The sequence below is a fragment of the Bombyx mori genome, chromosome 3, assembly GCF_030269925.1.
Source record: "Bombyx mori chromosome 3, ASM3026992v2".
Classification (NCBI taxonomy): Eukaryota; Metazoa; Arthropoda; class Insecta; order Lepidoptera; family Bombycidae; genus Bombyx; species Bombyx mori.
Window position 1 is genome coordinate 10,226,706 of NC_085109.1, and position 22,198 is coordinate 10,248,903.

General features: G+C 36.1%; 1 protein-coding gene and 1 long non-coding RNA gene across 3 annotated transcripts in view; one reads left to right on the plus strand and one right to left on the minus strand.

Annotated features, from left to right (window-relative positions):
* The window catches only part of LOC100302603 (enhancer of split mbeta-2), a 261,515-nt gene that overhangs the window by 168,177 nt on the left and 71,140 nt on the right, over positions 1–22,198 (plus strand). The window lies entirely within an intron of this gene.
* Positions 6,801–22,198, minus strand: part of LOC134201507 (uncharacterized) — a 45,874-nt gene continuing 30,476 nt past the window's right edge. Inside the window, exons 2-4 of one of the 2 annotated variants that reach the window (XR_009976843.1) lie at positions 15,662–15,946; positions 10,569–10,617; positions 6,801–9,781 (exon numbers count right to left, since the gene is read on the minus strand). This is a non-coding gene — a long non-coding RNA (uncharacterized LOC134201507). Of the gene's footprint in view, positions 10,618–15,661; positions 15,947–19,739; positions 20,470–22,198 lie in introns of those variants that run through there. The other variant, XR_009976844.1, reaches the window with a different exon arrangement.

Consider the following 22,198-nt stretch of genomic DNA (forward strand, 5'->3'; position numbering starts at 1 on the left):
GTGTTATTGTGTAACTGTCAATGTGTCAATTAACAAAGAGTTTGTAATTTTATTAATACTTCATCGCGATTGAATTCGATATTTAAATTATTGTCTGCAACATCTGAAGTTTGTGTAAAGACGTACCGTTATAGCCGCACGGATAGGTATTAGCCCACTGAGTTTCTCGCCGTATCTTCTCAGTGGGTCGCGTTTCCGATCCGGTGGTAGATTATGCTAAGCACGGCTCTTGCTAGGATTCGTGTTGGCAACATCGTCAGGTTTGAGCTCCCTGAGCTCACTAGCCCGGTTTCTTTAGACCATCAGCTTAGGAAGGAAAAAAAAGATAGGTCTTCTATTTCTTCTGTAAATCCTGTGAATGCGTACAGATTGGAATCACGAAACAGCCTGTGTAAGCATCAAAACTTCGAACCTCACCTTTCAATTTGGACGTGGCATTAAATTGTGATCTTCATATACCTACTCTGGTTGCCACTTAACACAAGGTGAACATTTACAGTTTAAAAAAGAAAGTTTTGAGTATTGTAAAAGATTACTCTTCTTCTAACTCTTATCACGCATTATGTGGGGTCGGCTCATCATATCCTCTTATTATGCTGAATAGGGGCTTGGCATGAGTTTTACGTCTTGCTGTTTGTCTTCTTTTGAATACTTTTTTTTTTTTTTTTTTTATTGCCCTTGTAGGCAGACGAGCATACGGCCCACCTGATGGTGAGTGGTTACCGTCGCCCATGGACTTCAGCAATGCCAGGGGCAGAGCCAAGCCGCTGCCTACCGTTCTATTATACTATCATCGGTATAGGATAATAACCAGAATATGTCACCAGTGGACAGCGGATTGGCTGTGCATGCTGCTGTAGTCCACGAGCTACTGCGACATACTGTCAAGTGGATCGTATACTCGTGTACAATATCAATAAATTCAAAATAAATAATTTAACTTGAATAGGCTTGATTATGCGGATAAGCACGCCACACGTCATCAAATAGACTTAGGCTGTACAAATAGGACTTTGTTAGTCTTTGTAAAGCTAATCTTTGTTTGTGTCATAAACTGATTCTTAATTCAAATTTGTAATATAAAACACAATCATAACAAACCTGCCAGTAACTGTACTAATAGCTGTCAAAGTAAAGTCCATTAGTAAGGGCGGTCATGCACGAGGCGAGTGTCGCGCCACACGCGACTCATTTATCGACTCGCCCATTGTCAAAAGGGCTAGATAATGTTCATTTGTATGCATACCTGTTTACGATAACAACGATGATCTTTGCTTATAAATGAACTACGTCTAATAAAGGCCCCGAGTCTTTCTTCGTTCAAAAATTTATATTATTTATTAGACGTTTCTTAGTTCTACGTGTTTTGCATTTAAATTGTATTGTTTCGAATTTAATGTGCTAAATATACCATCTAAATTACGTATTGTTTCGTCTCCATTATGCTATGTGTAGTTCTTAATATAATAAATAGAAAGAATACAGAGAACGAATGTATTATTAACAATGAAAAAAAAAAACATCGACAAATAATATACTATGATGTTGTTCTTGTAACAGGCTACTAAAAATGCATGAAAATCCATTTCTGCTAAACACATCAATTGCAGCTGGCAACTAATCTGATATTTATGCCTTTCGTGTTGCCATTACATCTACAATGTCGTAGGATCGCATCGACCGCCCGCCCGTCTCCGAGTCAATCAGCGTGCGGGGAATTTTAAACAATGCGGGTGTTCATTATACGCCTCATAAACTAGAAGGAGTTAAAACAAAACGCAACAACGTTCCTTATCGACATGCGCGTGTAAATAAAAAAAAAGGGTGCGTGTACTTATGTACGCGCGTAAAAAGTTATACTTTATTTTTATTAAATTTATTTCTTTTTTTTTTATTTAAATTTTAATCAATTTGAAAAAAATCGATTAAAAAACATCCTCAAACACGCATATTGGACATCCCTTTTCGACATCGTATAAATTCGGTAATTCTCGGTACGGTTCGGAAAGTTTACCTGCGGCTATATTCAGACTCGCCAAGTTACGTCGGTCGTATTGTAATGAGCGATTTAGTGGGCAACTTCATTTCTGTTAATTTTGTGTCACGGTGCGCGCGCATCGTAAAATTTCACTCTCATCAATTTTTCATAACGCGCCTAAAGAAGTATAACTTCAAAAAGGCATGTAGTAAAGAGCCCTTTTGCGTGTCGCACTCGAGCACACACAGATAGTGTTTAGGCTCGCGCACACTATATAGTTTCGTTCTAAGCGGCGCTTTACTTCGCGTGGCGGGCGTGTGTGTAACATCCCCGTTAAGGGGCGCAGGTGTGGCGTGGTGAATGACGCTCCCGTGGGAACTCGTCGCGACCCCGAGTTCCCAGGCCCGTCGCACCTGCCACCTGCCGTACTACGCATAATTCACGTTCGTAAATGAACGGTAGTGACCACGTGTGCCCGGTTTTTTTTTTTATCTCGACGGGGACGCGGAAGACCGGCGGAGTGACCAATTAATTTCTGTCTTAATTACGCCCGGGGCGATTGTCGATTGATGTGATGGATTCGCTGACGGATCGTGCTTAAAGCTTTTGTATAAACATAACACTGATAATTCAAATCCAAATGTTTTGATCAAACTTATTGTTAACTAGCCGTACTCGCCTCGCCCGCTTCGCTGGGCTGCTGGCATTTAAAATTGACATTATTATTTAATGTCATTATTATTAGGGAGTTCAAACTCATATAAATATTAGCCTATCCATTAAGTACATGTATTTTCTACATGGATACCAAGCTTCAAGTCAATCGGATGCATGGTTCAGTAGTTGTAACGGAACATGCGTAAAAACTACTGTAGATTTATATATTAGTATAGATTTAGTTAGTCATCTAGACGTCGAGTTTATATTTGCTGATAATACAAAAGCGAGAACATTACTAACGATGTATGCTAACAATTAACCCTTGACTTATCCCAATTGACTAGAACGGAAGGGTGAGCAACCCTCCCCACAGCTCTGTTCCGGTATGCGTTTCTATTGTCAACATTGCTCCAAGGTAATAAACAAGGTCAAATGTTCATTCAAGGCCATCAGATACCCAGCCAGGGTTATCATACGCATGATATATCTTAAAAGGTATATGTAGAAAATAAATGAAAAAAGTAAATGAAAAAAAATATTGAATCTATGTTTATTTTTATGTAAATGTATTCTCCTCATCTTCTCTTCGTACAATATTATCGACTGCAAAAATATTTCATACGTGCCTGAGGTCTACAAAATTGAGTGATAATGCGAGTCCATAGACAAAACCACAGATATGTAAAAACTAGTGAACGTTACGTGTCAAAGAGATCTCGGATGTATGCAGTTCAGAAACTGGTTTAATTATGTATCTTGAAAAGGATGACACAGCTATCTAAATTTATAAGAACTGCAAGTATTATTCATGATTAATAAGGGAACAAATGTACTTAAGTGTGTTTCATTTTAAATTGAGTAAGTAATTTGTAGGAGCACCACAATGGTGACATTGTTTTAATGTGAATAAAAAAAAACATTGTTCTGACCTTTGAAGTATCATTAAATTTATAACCCAACTGTCATTAATTTTAAAATAGGTCTCACAATATTTTAAAATTAATGACAGTTGGGTTACAAACTGCAAAGTTCTTCATCGATGTTATTGCTTGAAATCAAATTTGTATAGTGTCTTTTAATATTATTTTTCTTTAGCGTAGGTAGCTGTAACCTCATGCTAAGAAATGTATTTTTTTTATTTGCGTTAAGATCTGCAATCAGTTGCCAAGACTGTAATCAGGTGAGCTGCGAGAGGTCAGGGCTCCAATGCTCTGTCTCTTTTTTTTTATGATTGAAGGATTACTGGCGGCCCGGAGACCTTTTCAGTTTCACCAGGACAGGTGGGCGAGCAAAGGTTCAGCCAGGAGGGGTGGGATTTGCTAACAGCTGCCCGAGCGCCTCCGAAGGAGACCTAACAACTCAAGAGCAACTGCTTCGCGAATGAATCTACTACCGGATCGGAATCGTGAACCGCTGAGGAGATCCGGCGAGAAACTCAGCGGGCTGATACATGGGTTAGGTTGGACGTCGACCTCTTTGTCGAGTTCGACGAGTACGGTCGTCTCTTCTTAGTAGTATAGCGAGCGCTTCTGTGAGAGATTGAATCTTCTAATCGCATTTGGCTGCAAGAGCATACTAAGGAGCGGGTTTGGGTGAGGTATGAAGCAGCTCTTATAGTTGGCTGAATATCGTTAAACTTCGTCCAATATGGTTCGCATTTCCAGATACTTTGATTTGATTGATTTTTGATTTTTTTTTGACTCATGGATTTCCGAATTTCCTGCTAAAATTCTAAACCAAATAAGGTACTTTGGGAAGCTTAACGACAAAGGGAAGATCTTCCACCGAGCGGGTGATATTTGCTCGGTAGACCGACGGTCCGAATGTTGTTGTTCGGAACTTGTATATATGCGCTTTATCTTGAAAATGTCGTAAGCGAGATTCAGGCATCTGTCAATTATCTTGCGTTGTATGATGGCTACCCGCCACATCACTCCCCTCCGAGACTGGAAGTCGTGTCATATTTAGTTATCGTTGTCCGTACTGAGATTAGCTTGCAAGTGCCAGTGCTGCTCGAAGTTTGCGGTGAGTCGAAACTGAGCTTGAATGCTGCGTGATTGTCGCCAGTGCTGCTCGAAGTCTGCGGTGAGTCGAGATTGAGCTTGAATGCTGCGCGATGAGGCAGTGTAGGTGCGTGCCGTAGGGCCAGGAAGCGCGGTGAGTCGGCTGCGATGGTCCTGTTGAGGCTGCGATGCTGGCTTGCTGTGGGACGACTGTCGATGACTTGCTTTTATCTGCGAGAATGCGGGGATTGTGGTAGCCGAAGTTCTTGATGCGCTGATGATGAATCAGAAGGTTGCGATTGTTCCGTCGTAGGTCACCAGTTTGGGGAGATGTACGACAAAGGGAAGATCTTCCACCGAGCGGGTGATATTTGCTCGGTAGACCGACGGTCCGAATGTTGTTGTTCGGAACTTGTATATATGCGCTTTATCTTGAAAATGTTGTAAGCGAGATTCAGGCATCTGTCAATTATCTTGCGTTGTATGATGGCTACCCGCCACAGTACTCTGATTAGAATGAAATTCAGGTATTTGTTTTATTCAAAAGCATTATTATACATTAAATAATAAAACTGATTGAAAGATTCGCAAAGACATGCATATTCTTAGTGTTAATTAATTAAACTGTGGATACATAATGTATATCAGCAGAAATTGCGAATATTTTTTTCAAAAGTTTTTGTTTGGACGGTAGACAAGTCCGAGATTGGACAATTGCATTTCGATCGAAGCATGGTGTTACACTTCCTGGAATTAAAAAGAGTAAGTAAATTTCCAATGACCTCGAATAATGAGCGATTTGTAGTTAATAAAAGAAACCGAAATTTGTACAGATAAAGTGTCACAAAAAATGCACAGACCATGATTGTCTCGCGACCGAAATCAACTGCTTATTGGAAATAAATCCAGTAAGAATAAATCAGTTAAACAATTTATTAATTGCAGAAACAGGCAGGGTGGTGGGGTAGTACTTACCCGTGGGGACTCACAAGATGTCCTACCACCAGTAATCGGATATTTGCCTTGTTTTTTTTTTGTAACTCAAAAAGTCCAGTGAAATAGTTGTGTAAAATGCCCGTAGGTGTTAATAATGCGAGGCAAGCACTTGGCTAGCGTACTTTTAGCTAAACGTATAATTTATGTCCCCTTTTTGACATGTGGATCTCGTGAACAGAACTGGTGTGTCGGGTTGGCCTCCTGTGCTAGTTCGTAATTACAAGGTACGCCGTTAAGTATTAACCGGAATTTATTGTTTATTTAAATGCGATTATTGAACGAGTTGCGTCTAGAATGTTTTTCTGTTTGTTTACATATATCCGGATTTCGATCGAGCCTTGGACTTTATTAGGGTTAGGGATGAAGTGAGCCAAGGTCATTGATTTTCTTTTTTCTGCTACCTAGTTGTTGATAGTTGAAAGGGCTATTCCACTCACGCGCAGACTGGGAGGTGACTCCTCTTCACCGAGTTTGACGAGAAAGGTAACGGGTTCTACAGATTTATTTATAGCTAGCGACCTGCCCTCGTTTCGCTTCGGAAACATTAAATTTTATTATTAATTAATAGCGGAGTCCCGCGATGTTACCCGCGGTTATTTTCGTACCGCGGGTGACGCCGCGGGGCGAAGCTAGTCTAAAAAAGTAGCCTAAGTTACTCTTTAGATCATCAGTTATCTATCAGTGAAAGTCTCATCAAAATCGGTCCAGCCGTTCTAGAGATTAGCAGGAACAAACAGACAGACAGACAAAAATAAAAATAAAAGTTATTATGGTGTATGTACCGCATATATATCCATATGTACATAGTAAAAAGCGGTCATTTCAATGTTACAAACAGACACTCCAATTTTATTTTTATGTATAGATAGTAGCTGAAACGATGTTGTGACTATTGGCCTCAGAAACAGGGGATATCAGTTGCTATCTACACAAATTAAATTATATCAGAAGAACTTACAATTGAAATTAAATTTCAGTAACTAAAAATAAAAAAAATGCACTTTTCACCAGAAATAAATAGTTTAGAAACAGCAGAAGAGTGTGAATGTTTTTTCATAATTAAAATTCTGCTTCATCTGAGACATTCCAGAAATTACTTTATCGTAATCCATATATAGCACGAAGCACACATTAAATTCATTTAAAAAAAAAAACTTCACAAATTATATATTTTTAAATTATATTCTGAGAAGTAGAAACGATACTTATCATTGTTAATTTAAGTCATTAAATAATAAATACACTTATTACATATGTACCTACGTATGCAGCAAATTTCTTTAAGAATTATTTGTCATATAACCATACTCTTACCTCGATAATAATCTATCATTAAGTATGTACTAGTTTGTAGTTATGGACACCTGGGCTTACAGGATAATTTAAGGTTTTGATCTTTTTGTTTAAATGTAAAAAATAATATCTGAAATATTCTCAAAAGTTGCTTTTAATTTTCATTTAAGTCTCTCATTATTCATGATTAAATCTGGCATAGAACTGTGTACATGGAAAAGAAAAGATATGATCTGTAACAATTATTTTAGTTATCTTAATACGCTATCACTAGTTCATTTTGTCTATATTTGTACTAGAAATGAGGTTAGTTTAACTTGGAAATTAGCACACGGATCAAGAATCAACGAAATTAAAAATAATGTATAAATTACTTCAATAACTGCTTGTTATTAAAGAGGGTAACTTTCATAAAATATATTTTGATTTGATTTTATTTCCTACCTGTTCACTGGTATCCTAAGAGTCTATTCCAGCTACGCCCGGACGGGTAGATGAGCTCACGGGCTCAACCAGAGAGAATTTGCTAACACTAGGCCTAGCAAGAGCAGTGCTTCGCAGAGTCTACCACCGGATCGGAATCGCGACCCATTAAGAAGATCCGGCGAAATACTCTGTGGGCTGTGAGCTGTGGGCGAGATACTCTATGGGTGATTTGAAAACTAAAATAAATAGGACTTTTTGGCGGGAACGCGAGGAGTGATGTGTGATTTGTTTTATTTTGTATATTTAGTGTTTCTTCGGGTTTAAATGTGTAATAATGGTGGTTTATTAACTGTTTAATATCTGTGAAAGTGCACAAATGTGGGAAAATGAAACAAAGCTGCTGCACGTAACTTCTCGGGACCCTCCAAAAAGTCCACTGAAAAAATCTTAGTAAATGACCACCATTTTACTGAGATTATATTTCATCCCATTTCATTTCATTTAATTTCATCCCAGTTGATTAATGTCTCAAATTAATCATCTTCATTTCATTTCACTCCATAATAGCATTTTTCATAAAAAAATGAATATAACTTAAAATAAGACATGATTTAAAGGTCTCAGTTACAAGGTCATGAAATCCCTTTAAAAAAAAATTGGTTGAAATAAATCTATGTTTTTCTACATATTTATCCACAGGATTTCACTAGTTGTAACTATTTTACAGGATTATACAAACTCCATTCTTATTGCATTGTGTACTTACTTTTACTTGTTCTTGTTTTTAATCCAGAAACACATAAAAAGCGCTTCTTGGAAAATGTCAAGTAATTTTTAAATGTCAAACTAGCCAGAAGCGAATTGTAACGGTATCTTAATTGTACCGTGTACTATGGGCACACACAAATGCAGTATATTCACTTCCTTATCATTGAAAAAATTCATTCATCTGAATAAAAATATGCGGTTCACGGGTTGGCGATAAATTTTTTTTTGGGAATATCAAAATCTCAAGGGAAGAGAATGTGTTGGTTTTTGTTAATTTATCTTCGAAAACCATTAAACTGTATGAGTTTTCGAGAAATGTCATATGAATTTCCAAACAGTTATAAGGCGGTTGAAGGTCGCGTCTTGGTCGTATAATTATGGAAGTAATTGCAGTACTATGTCCGTAAATATCACTGACAGCATTTACGTTCGAAGCAGTAAGGTTCAATTTCGATTATACCAAAATAATTGGGTGTTCAAGTAATAATACCATTATTGACGATAATTTCGCTGTATCGATTACAAGTCACATTGGATTGTAGATGATGGTTTAATTTATATAAAAAAAACTTTGTGCAGTACCTGTTAAATAAAAAAAAAGCTGTTGTTTATTTACGGCCATTGGTTATCTGCCGTTATAGTTTTTCTCAGTTTTGCTAATAATATTTAAGTAATAATAACTTGGCGGGAATTTTTTGAAACTACAATAGATTTTTTTTAAAAGTGCTGAGAAGCTACCTACGTCCAGCATTCGTGTTCTGTTTCTCTTCACTCGTTGAATTTTTCAAATATTTAGTGGTTTAAAATCAGCAATTAATATGAGTATGCTATGTCCAAGCTTGAATAATAAACGTGAATATAATAATATAAAAATTTACAAATTACAACACTAACAACATAACATCACAATTTAGGTTCCCGCCTAAAATGTCCGTTGAAATGTGTTTTACGAAAATAGCAAATTTTCCGCTTATTTAATCGGCTGTGCATTATATTTAATTTGATGTTTTCTTTAAACATGCCAAATAACACAATTAATAAATATATTTTGTTTACTAACAGTGGCATAGCGATCATTCTGAAACTTGGAAAAAATATTAACCTTAATTACGCCAATTTAACACCATTTTGTAAGTTCAAGGAATATTTTTTTCAAACTTATGTTTCAATATTCGGTGCTCAGAGCAAGTCATTATATGTATTACAATTTAGGGGGATTAATTAACTTGACATAGCCTTAAACGTAGACAATCGTTCATATTCCATATCAGAAAACGACTATAATAATTTACACACACAAAAAAATATATAAAAAAGATGCTCATACGTTTTCGTGACATTCAATTTAATCGCAAATCAAATAATGCCACAAGATCGTGACTCAGTATTTAAAATTCGAACCCGTTTCCCGCAAAAAAAAAAAAAAAACTCCTTGGCCCGATAACCGAGCCGCACCAAAAAAGTAAACAGTATCATTAAGCACACAAAATATGTTTTCCATTTGCACAGACGGTTCGAGTCGCTTATAATTTTGTATACGAGTGTTTACTCAGCAAGAAGTGCTGCGGATCGGCAACACCTGCCGTATTTTCCCACGAAAGCGTTCGGATGTCTTCGGGCACGCTCGGGTAACTTCGAGTGCCCTGACGTAAACGATCTATAAGATTAAAGAAAACGGTCGTTAATTATTAGACTGACAGTGTAAATTCAACTTTATTGCATACATTTAAGATATCATTTAACGAATCAAGGTATGTCTGTTACGACTTTTAACTAGGAAAATGCGAGATTATGCATGCGTGTTTATTATTATCGTCACGCGTACAAATCAGTGTGGCACGACCCTACACTATTTAATTTCAACTTACCGAAATATTCGTGAATAGTAATTGAATATTAGATCTATTTATTATTATAATATTGACACATATTATTCGATAATTTGACAAGTTTTTATATTAATAATACTTTAAATCATTTAAGTCGTTATTGATTTTGAGTTCATAAAATGCACAGAAAGTTTAGTGAATTGCTTTTAATTAGTGTTAATTTGGTGAAACGAACCATACAATTTTATAGGAATGTCGTGGAAATGTATTTTATGTAAATCTAAAACTTAATATCAATTGCCATTAAATTGTATGACGGAGCAACACTTTGAAAACAGCTTCACTGATTGGGTTGCTTAAATTTTCGTGATTTGGATTTTTTTTGCCTACATACTGCCTGCTACCTAAAGAGCTTATACTAGCTTCATTTGAACTATGTAGTTAAGGTAGTTCCGTGGGGTCGTTGCGTCCCCTTGCGGGGGCGCGGAGTGGGCCTCCGGGGGGGCATGTAACTCCCTGCCTATCGAGGCAGGAGTGATGAAATTGCTGGTATGGGCCTATATGTGCAGGTTTGAGCATCAAGTGGCATGCTGAGATGGAGGTGAGGACGGATACCTCTTCCTCTTCTTTCTTCCCTCTTCATCTCTCCATCCTCATCTTCACTCTAAACAGAAAGAGATTTTTATACTTTTTTTTTGGTCAGGAGGAAATTGTCGGACTTCCGCCCTCCACTAGGGATGGCGGGCGGGGCATAACAGAGTCGAACCGACTAAAAACCTCCTGTCGCTCAACGATCCACGTCTGAACCTCGCATGAGACAGAACTAATGAAAAATCAAAGGGGGGAAAGTGAAGCGTTTAGTTCGGAGCACATCTCCCCCATCACCTTCTCCTCTTTTTTTAAACCACAATTAGTATTTCATGAGGTTTCAGATAGGATACAGATACCGGTTAAGTACTCTATTTTAAGATTTTTAATAGTAGATACATTTATTGAATTGTAAAACGAAAATTGTATTTACCACATCTCATCTTAAATATCGCCAGATAATATCATATCATAAAGTTACAATATTATCTAGATACGTTTTAATTTACAATCATTAAATTATTGTAAACGGTTAATAGTTCTAAAAACAAAAAAACGCCCGAGGTACTTTTTCGCATCAGATAGCCACACCAAAAAAAAAAAAAACTTGCATCAGCTTATTTCAAGATCTCGAGGCAGTAATGAAGATCAATTTAAAAAAAAAAACGCGCGCACACACACACAAAACAATGAAGTTAATGTGATATTTATAAAACAAAAGTACGATCCGTTATGATAAATAAATAAATAAAAAGCGCTTGAATTGAAAAATGTTTACTGTCGTCCGACCAGCTCGCCTTGTGGACTGAAATAAACGGCCATTAAATAAATAAAATGACGGTAACCGTTACTATTAACGGTGGTATTACGGTGAGCGTTCCCGCTGCCGAGGCTCGCCCACTCAAAGGATCGACACGAGTCAGCTAATTAATTAATTATCTGTAATTTCGTATCGCTTTACGCGGTGTCCCGTACGATTTTATCTATTTATAGTTTTATTAAACTAGTAATTGTAAATGGATGTGTTATTTTTAAATCGAACGCTCTGGTAGATCGACATTTTTAGCATACGAATCCAGTTGTATTGTTTTATATGATAATTGCGCTGAATTGTCGAATTAGCTCAAGAATGGTGAGTAAGAGGTTGCAACTTGAACTCCGCTTCACACTTTGAGGCCGATACGTCAATCGTGTTTCGTAATTGTCTCACACACTTCAAGTCGAATATTTATCGTTTCGCTGTTTTTGTTTTAAATTACTTTTATGGATTAATTTAGGGTTTTTCGTTATGGTCATTATATTATTTGCGACGATTCGGATACTTTACAATTTACATGGTCACGGACGACAAAAAATTATGACAATAAAAACGAGGAATTAAATCGCAAAAGTTGTTTTAAATATTTATGTCCAAAATTCGCGAAAATCGAAGAAAATAGTAATATATCTATCAGTTAAAGTTAATAAATATGTACCTATAAAAATGCTTACTTCCCGAAAAAAAACAGCACCATTTTGTTGCACTAAGTGAAATACATAAACGACCTTATTAAGAAAACGCATCGGCTACCGAAGCATAGAGCATTCTAGAAAATATATTACAAAAAAAAAAATTACCCCTGTTTATTGTCTATAGTGACGTGACCACTTCCCATAACGCTTTTCAACTTATTTTCCGCGCGCTAATTAAAAACCAATATCGGGCACGCAAAAACTTAACGGCGCACCTTCCCACCTACAACATCACCTGCCGTCTTCTCCCACGGTACGGAACTTACGCCATTACGACTCCGAGTTAAGCTTATTGCAATTAAAAAAAAAAATGTTTTCCTTACTTCAAGTAATTTTTTAACTCGTTTTATGAAGAGCTTTTAACGATGCTGTTCTTGATAAGCGTCCACGCTTATTTTATGTGCGACCGAGGCGCCGGTAGTAGCTGTTACGCTTAAAATAATATATTGATAAGAACGTGTATTTTATTACGTTACGGTGCGAATATAGTTTGTAGTTAATTAACAATTTTTAGATAACGTTATGTTTATTTAGACTGATTGATTGAATTTTGATTTATGATGCATTCAACACTTGAGATATGGTGATGGGTACTTTAAGATATATATTAATACGTAAAGTAAAAACTTTGAACCGCTTTTTACGAAAATTGCGCGGACGGAGGTGTATGAAATTTCCCACACTTATCTATACTAATATTATAAAGAGGAAAGATTTGTTTGTTTGTTTGTTTCGAATAGGCTCCGAAACTACTGGACCGATTTGAAAAATTCTTTTTCCCTTAGAAGCCGACATTGTCCCTGATGAACATAGGCTACTTTTTTTTTTTTTTGTTTCATGTGTGTTTTAATGTTCCCGAAGCGAAGCGAGGGCGGGTCGCTAGTAGAGAATATAGAGAAGAAATACAGAATGTTCATATTTTTTCAAATTATGCATAAACAATATATTAAATGAATAAAGAAAACATTATACACACACTACCATGTATTTAACTTAACACGCATGCATACTATTTGTGTATTGTGTAACTTTTCTTATTGTTTATAGTCTGTGGTCAAATTGAGAATATATTAAATATTATTTGTCCAAAGTGTTATCTTGGCGAAATCTGTGATTATAGAACTTCAATAGTGTTTGATAACAGAACCATAATAGTGCACAAAATTATCATTTCACTTAATTATAGTCGAGTTTCGACTACTGGGGGACCACTAGTAATATTAATGCGTTTAATTTTGTATTGACGATTTTGTTATGGCGTAACTCAAAAGGCGTTGCCTTGAGATTTTGTTTTTGGCTATCTATCTGCCGGTAGTCTCGAGGGGCTATTGTGGCTACACCCTGAGTAGTCGGAGTCACGGGGCTCAGTCCGGAAGAATTTGCTAACATTTGCCATGGCAAAAGCGGCGCTTTGCTGAATCTAACAAGGGATCTAACATTGAGAAGATTCGGCGAGAAACTCGATGAGTAAAACCCAGTTAAATCCATTTTTGTGATCTTATACTAGGTGTTACTGGCGACTTCGCCCATATGGTTAAGGAAGAGTGTCAGTGTAATTTCCCTTAGTATTTAATGTTTTTTAACCTAATACTATCAACTACTATATTAAATAATAATGTCGATCCGTTGTTTCTTTTCGACATGAGAGAGGGACGCACAAACAAACATTTTTCCCATTTATAGTATTAATAATTAAATAAGCACGGAAGTGTGGTTATTGCAGACGTTTCACGTTTAATCAAGAAAGGCAGCGTGAAGCCCGTCACGCACTTGTGACGTAACATCAACAAAACGTCTCAATTACATAGTATTAAGTAATGCTAAATAAATAGGACCAGTGGGGTCGTTTACGAGGCAGGTTGAAACAGATCATACTATCCATATGTAGCATGCTATTTGCTTATATATATAAAAAGCTTAGACTTTTTACTACAACAAAATCACAAGGTTGTGACTGATTGAACAAAAAAAATGTTTAATGCTTGTTAGACAGCGAGTAGAACATCTGAAATTTGCAGGGCGAAATCTTTCAAAAATCAGTGAATGAATCTTAAAGTTCACGTGGATTTAAAATATCGAGCATGTAATAGTATAATGATTCACAATTTCCCTCCCCATTCCGTTATTCGGCTAAAATCTCGAAAAGCAACTGAGTTATCGAAAACATTATTAATTGCAACCCACCATGATATCTAACAAGGCCAATAAGAAATGCCAAAAAAAGCAAAGGAATACAAAAAAAAAAATTTGGAAATTTGTGACAGGTGTCGTATTGTAGTCCTTAAAATATGCATCGGTTTCTTTATACTCTTTGTGTTGAAAAGGGCCAAAGGAAAAACGTAATACGAAATTTGCCCCAATTTTTTTTTCCAAATCTTTTGTTACTATACCTGACACTATGATGTCTTTTGGCCATAATCCTTGGACATACATTGTCATGTCTGTTTTTTACGAATATACGTGAGCCTTTGATTATAAGGCTAGACGTAAACCTTTAGGTTTTAAAAAGATTGAAAGTTTTTTAAAGCGTATTTTTTGCGATCGTTCTTTACAATGGAATCAAATTGATTTCTATAACAGTCTGGTCACACAGTATTTTATCGTTATATGTACCGACTTAGAAACATGTAGAACTATACCTATTCTGTTCCTGTGTCCGTATTATTATGGGAAAATAGAAGGATATTGATCCAAGTCAATATCGCGCTAACAATAATTTCAAGAAATCACTTTTCACCGCTAAATGTTGAGCATAATGTATTTTCGTTAAATTATTCCTTAGTGATAGTATTCTATGGCAGATTTCAATGCTTAATACAACAAAAAAATACAGTTTTCCGTGTAATTTTCTTCAAATTAATCCGCGAAAACCATCACGCCTAGCTTTGGGTCGGCCAACGATTGGCGTCCGACTGACCAATAGAATCGTTTGTTTCGTATGGCGGGCGTTTGCGTTCGCACGCCTCCTTCTATTTTTGAATTTGAATAGAACCAAACGAACGAGTTTCGATTTTAAAACCGTTATTGTGTTTCGCACGTCCGACCTTGCGTCATAAGCGTTTAGAATAGAACTAGTACAAACTGCTATTTGTTTACTAGCTTCTATCATTAGTGACAGGCTATTTTAGTCCAGTGTGGGACATAAGCCTTTTCCAAGGCACGCTACTCGATCAGACCCTGGGTATTTCGTGTCCACCTACTGCCGGCTTTTCTGCTTATATAACGAACTAAGTAACTTCTATAACGCTATTTGTTCGATAAATACTAGTGTGTTCTTTACTTAAAAACATGAAGCTAATACATTCGAATCATAAAAAATGCATACATACATACATACATACGCCTCGCTTCTGAAACTGTAATTTATTATTGATTTCTCCACTATTTAATGGATGTTATTATACATATAAACCTTCCTCTTCAATCACTCTATCTATTAAAAAAAACAGCATCAAAATCCGTTGCGTAGTTTTAAAGATTTAAGCATACATAGGGACATAGGGACAGAGAAAGCGACTTTGTTTTATACTATGTAGTGATGATACTACAAAAAATATTGTTATTTTAGAAGATTCGCTTAAACGGTAATAAAATTACTTTTAAACTACCTTTTGTAAAGTCTCACCATCAGCCTTTTTTTCGACATTGTGCTTTTGTTATAAGTACTTATAACTTTTTTATTTTCACCAATCAATCAAACGATAGTCGAGTGTATGTTTTGTTGGAGCAAACAATACGATTTAATTAAGACAATCTAGTTGCTTCCAAGGTGTTTCAGTTTCGAAGTGTCATCACGTCATCCTCTTCTTGCCAATAACTTGCCAGTTCTAGCTTATTGCTCTAGTAACACACTCCAGTCTGACAGTGTCAATTTTCTTTTCGTCCTTTGAGATCTGAAAATTGAGAATCAAACAATTATTTTTCTCTTCAACAACTTCTTAGATCTAATACAATAACTTTGTACTTGTGGAAGATACGGTTCGGAATATGTCGTGATGTGAAATTCTGGATTCAACATGTTTTTTTATAATGTCAATCTCTGAGCCGCGTACTGGAATGTTCTACATAATCTTCAACCATCTCGACTCTAAAGAAGGAAATAAAGGAAAGCCTAGTTTTCACTGGTGGTAGGACCTCTTGTGAGTCCGCGCGGGTAGGTACCACCGCCCTGCCTATTTCTGCCGTGAAGCAGTAATGCGTTTCGGTTTGAAAGGTAGGGCAGCCGTTGTATACTATACTTGAGACCTTAGAACTTATGTCTCAAGATGGGTGGCGCATTTACGTTGTAGATGTCTATGGGTTCTAGTAACCACTTAATACCAGGTGGGCTGTGAGCTCGTCCACCCAACGAAGCAATAAAAAAAATAAAAAATAAAAAATTGTAAATTAATAATGCAAAACAATATCTCCGCATTATTAATTTACAAAAACAATATTTCGTACTATAATCCAATTACCCGAATGTTCCCCGTCTATAACCATAGATAATACACTTAAATTAGTTAGGTATAGATAAGCAACTCAAGCACTCAACAAAAATGTTTACGGGTGTCGGCCACTAGATGGCTTCGCTTCGATTAGTTTCTCATTGCTCCTGTAGAGGCTGTAGATAGCAGTAACATATTACCTATACTATATTTTATTTTTAATGAAGGATTTTGTAAATTTTCAGAAACCACCAATTAATAAAATTTAATCAATTTGTCTATAACAAATAAATATGTACTTGTATAATTTATTATTTTTTATATTCTGTGCTTAACATATAAGTTTAGGGGCATTCGCTACAAGATGTCGCTAGTTTCCATACAAAAAAATATTTGTCTTAAAGTATCACGGTTTCAGGGCCCTGTCTATAAAGAACTGGAAATTTTTTCCTTAGATTATAAGTTAGATTAGTTTTCGTTATCGTGTTGTTTTGTCCTATATTTGTAAGCAACATTGTGTACTTAGCACATTCGCCTTGATTAGTCGTGCGCACATGGCTTATGTTACAAGCTAGATTTTTTACTTGTTGTTATTTATTGTGTATCTTTTTTTTATCTTGTAATGTGTATTGTGTGCCTAATGAGTAAGTAAATAAAAATATTTGCCCCTCGAGAAATCGACGTAATCCTATGGATGTCATACAAACTCATTTCTCCACTTAAAAAAAAAGAAGAAAAGAATATAAATTCAATTTTTTTATTAATGACTTCAATCAAAGGAATTTGTAGATTTAAATTAGTTTTTGTCTATCAAGATTACAATCTGTATTCATTTGAACGGAAGCTAATTCCAATCAGAGATGTTATCGATCTAATATAAGCATGTCCTAATATAATAACTCATAAAGTTATGGACTGTGAGCTATTGGGTAGGTTTGAATAAATGAATATTTTGTGTTAATGTAATTGACCAATAAAAATATTTGTAAGTACTACGCCTATAGATAATATTGTTTTGTTAAATCTTTTACTCCTGTTTCGGTAGGCAGCGGCTTGGCTCTGCCCCTGTCATCGTTGAAGTCCATGAGCGATGGTAACCACTCACCATCAGGTAGGCCGTATGCTCATCTGCCTAAAAGAGCAATAAAAAACATTCATGCTCCTCGTGAATTTACCGAAAAAGTTAACAAATAATTTCATTTCACAGCGCTATCTTGGGAATCCTCCTCCTCCTCCTTCAGTCGATCGCTCATTGCTGAGAATCGTGATGCGCCCGCCTGTGACCTTTTTTTTGTAATTTGTAGTCACTTTTGTCGGTCAGTGGCACAGCGAAGTGCTTGGCTCAGTGTCATGTCCAGACACTCGGATACTTGGTCACTCCATCTTATTCGGCTCCGGCCTCTGGATCGTCTTCCATCTCGGGAATACGTACATAAAAATGTTTCTAGCTAAATCTTTTAAGCGGCTCCATTTGTTTGTGTTGCTAAATAAAATGAAGTAAGGAGTGGGATCGCGATGTCACTAAAATGGTGAAACCTTTAAAATCTAATGGAGAAGAGCCTTTGCACAATTAGACTGAGATTTCGAGCTCCCATGGTGGGTGGTGGGAGTCGCGTGATGACTATACCCATCTACAGTTACTTATTTATTTATACTTTATGCACAAAACAAAACTTGTACACAGGCGGACTTATGCCATGGGCATTCTCTTCCAGTCGACCATAGGGTGGTGCAGAGATAATGCACGGTAGGTGCATTAACAAAAGAATAACAAACAACAACAACAAAACAAAAAAAACAACAAACTCAAAACAAAAATCTTCCTTAAAATAACATCTCAGTATTATAGAATACACATAATGTTAAATATAGGTACTTATATAGATTACATATGACTTTGTATGCATAAATAAACATATTATAATTTAATATACCTATGTATAAAATAGTAAAATACATACATACACATAATTACACACATATATATGTAAAGTAATAATATACTTACTGCATTATGTATGTGTATAGTTACTGTAATAAGTTGTAGGATATCCCATAAATTTAGATAACAAATCGGGCAGACTAATTATTTTTACTAATCATAATTTAGATTAAATCAACTAACTAAAACAATAATGTCAAATCATGCGACTCCATTAGACTAAAACCTATACCACATTTGTTCGTAACAAAAGTTTTCAAAAACAACTCTTTATAAAATTATGAAAACATTCTCGTTAGAGCATCGGCATGTCTATAAAACATTCATCGGATGTCACGATGTTTGATAATAAAATCACTATAGTTATTAATACACAGACATTCTATAATACTTGTGATGGTCAGAAATAATGAATGTTATTTAAAAAAATAAGCCGCGTCGCATCTTACGTAACTTGCCGAACGACGCTTCTTTACGTATGACGTCATTTGAGGCCAAAATAACTGAGATCCTGAATTGCGTAATTGTTTTAGAATTATTAGATTTTATTCAGTGAAACAGAGTGTGTTGACCGCAGTTATTTCCTTTGAACACAAAGAGTACTTTGATTTAAGTATTTAAATAAATGTAGCCGACTTAACCTAATATGTGTAATTATTCTAAGACCTAATAGGTGTATGGCTCTAATAAAGAATTTAAAATAAAATGTAATGAAGTTGATATCGAGTACATCATTAGGTTTATTACGTTACATTATTGTCATAATTAAAGTATTTTCAAATTTAATTCTTCACTCAAAGATTAACAAATCTTAGTTTAGGTAAACAAACTTTTTTTAAACGTATGAATGTTTGTTTACTAAAACTAGCGTCATCTAGTGTAAAAGAAAAGAACGACAATGGTTTCGAAAAAGCACCCGCTAGTGCTTTGAAGCGCTAGTGTCGCTCGATGCCTCACATCCCTACAAATGAATTATTGTGATGAACAATAATATAAAATAGATAAAACGTTCAAGTCAATGAAAACCTGATAGAAATAATGTGATTATTATGTACTACACTATTTTTGGGCTCGTAATGGGAAAAATATTTTTCCGAATTAACGCTTAAATGTAAACCTTTATTTTATTTTATTTGCACAGTCACATAGCAAAGGTTCAAAGTTGTCCAAAAAAAAATTGCTTACATTTAGAGATCATCTAAGACCTATTGAAGTTTTAAAAAAAATTGCCTGAAAGTCCTTAAAATAACGCCCTCTCACGACGGAACACGTAAAGAATGAATCGTAAGCTATGAACGCCACGAGCCAAACTAATACCTCTATCTTTTTCCCTCTTTTGAATTTTGTACTTGCTTCTCTTTTACTCATGCAGCTTATCGCTTCGATCATTGATCTTTGAAATTCGAATGCGGTAAGTTGCGCGCGCGCAGGCGCACGTCCACCGAGGCCGTCCCGCTCGCACGTACTAGCCACGCTTACAGTTGTCTCGTGTTTCTTTTATTGCCGTTTTATTATTTCTTGTAGATGATCACGCGATCGCGAGCTGTCGCTTGGCGCGCACACGTCATGTCTTCTGTCTCCGTTCGACTTGTAAGTTACAGTATGACTGTGTTTCTTTCTGTTCGGCGCATGTCGGTTCGCTGCCGTGCGTCGATGTTTTGGGAAGTGCACCCGCCCGGCGTTCCCACGGTTCACCTTCGGCCGACTTCCTTACGAAAAAAACAAACAAGAGCACTTTGTTGAAGAAAATCGACGTCTGCCGGTCGCGCTGAATGATTAATACAATTATGAGCGCGCACGCTGCTACCTACTCGACTCGATATTAATAATAATAGATCTTGGTAGGGACACGTGGTTAAAATCGGACTTAGTTAAGCAATTAACGGACTCTGAGTTTTTTTGATAGGTAATTTAATGTGACACGATAGTAAAATTTGTAATTTAAAATTTTATGAGATTTTTGTTTTTTGAGTTTATGTATTAAGGTGACCGTGTCCGTTCATGTTATGAAACTGTTTATATTAATGTTCATTATTAGAAACAAAAACAAATGGCCGGAAAATGGTGTTTATTTTTGAGCTATGTAATGACAATTTGGAATGTGGTTTTTTTCATCGATAAATGAACGGGCTCATGTCCCAGTGATGTCAAGTAGCAAGTGGAGGCATGACGTCAAAATCTTGTTTATGGTACAATTTTAATCACAACTAATTTTACAGAGATTAATAGCAAATGTTGGTGCACTGCTCATGAAGATAATTTTGTCCTTTCATAAGCATACATAGGAATGCTTCGCTTTTTCGTCTACTCATAGAATATTAAATATTTTTAACTAATAATAATAATTTATACTGGTGGTAGGACCTCTGGTGAGTCCGCATGGGTAGGTACCACCACCCCGCCCATTTCTGCCGTGAAGCAGTAATGCGTTTCGGTTTGAAGGGTGGGGTAGCCGTTGTAACTATACTGAGACCTTAGAACCTATATCTCAAGGTGGGTGGCGCAATTACGTCGTAGATGTCTATGGGCTCCAGTAACCACTTAACACCAGGTGGGCTGTGAGCTCGTCCACTCATCTAAGCAAAAAATAAAAAAAATGTTACCGTTAAAAATGTTTTTTTGTTTTGAGAGGCATATTTTTCGCAGCAGTTTTTTTAATTTTTTTATTAGGAGCTTATTTTTTGCACAAATCATATTATATTCGCTTTTACTTACCTACATACACGCTTTTATATTTTTTTCTAAATTAAAGTTACATTAAGACTATTTCTTTATCCCTGACAACGTGCATACCAAATTTTATAATAAACGATTAACTAATTAAGACTTTAAGCCGTAACAAACAAACACACTTTCGCATTTAGGTATAAATTTTGTATGGTTACATTTTTTCTTCATTGCCCTAGTTAGATAGGAGTACACAGGCTTTCTAGATAGGTAAGTGGTTAGCGGTGCCCAGAAGATATCACACTAGCTACTCGCCTTGGGAATTGGGGTGTTGGGGAATCTTCAGGTCATGAAGGCTTTAGAAATAATCTAATACGTAGTCCCTATTTGAAAGTTAAACTAATTTTCAACTACAGAGGGACGATGTAATCTGACGAGGCCGTTAAAGTATGCTGGTGAGGAACTTTCCTGGTTTTTCCTTTTGTTTTTCTTTGGTGCTTAATGTTAAAATGTAGGTCTTCAAATACCAAAAAGATAAAAATGTAATATATTTTTCACCTTAGCAGCTCAAACATGCCGCTTTTGGTGCGAGATAACAGTGAACAAAACGCGATTTTGATTCGAGCGTGGGTCAAAGTAGTTTTTTAATTTTTCAATCTTCGGTGTCACGAATTGACATTATTCAGCCATAAATTTGAAACATTCGAATTTTACTGTGCTCTGTCTCGAAGCAAAGAAGTTTTTTGCATCTCGTGTGGTTGCGTCCCTCACTACGCTCAGGATTCTAACTTTGAATCATTCGCTACGCTCGTGAATCAATCATAGAGTCCTTCGCTTTATTGCTCGGGACTCAAAATCAGCAATCGAAACAAAAAAAACAACTCTGTTATCTTGTTGCACAAATAACTATTGTTCGTTCTTCTCTGTGTTTTAGAGCAAACAGGCAGTAGTTAAAAAAACTTACTACAACTCCAATAAGTAAAATGCAAGCTCTAATTCTTTAAAACAAAGCAACTTTTGTCTGCTAGTAAATATGTAACACTTTAGTTTGTGTATGATATGCGTGTCGGTTAAGCGAGGGATACAGTTGGCGAATCTTTCTTTTGTGT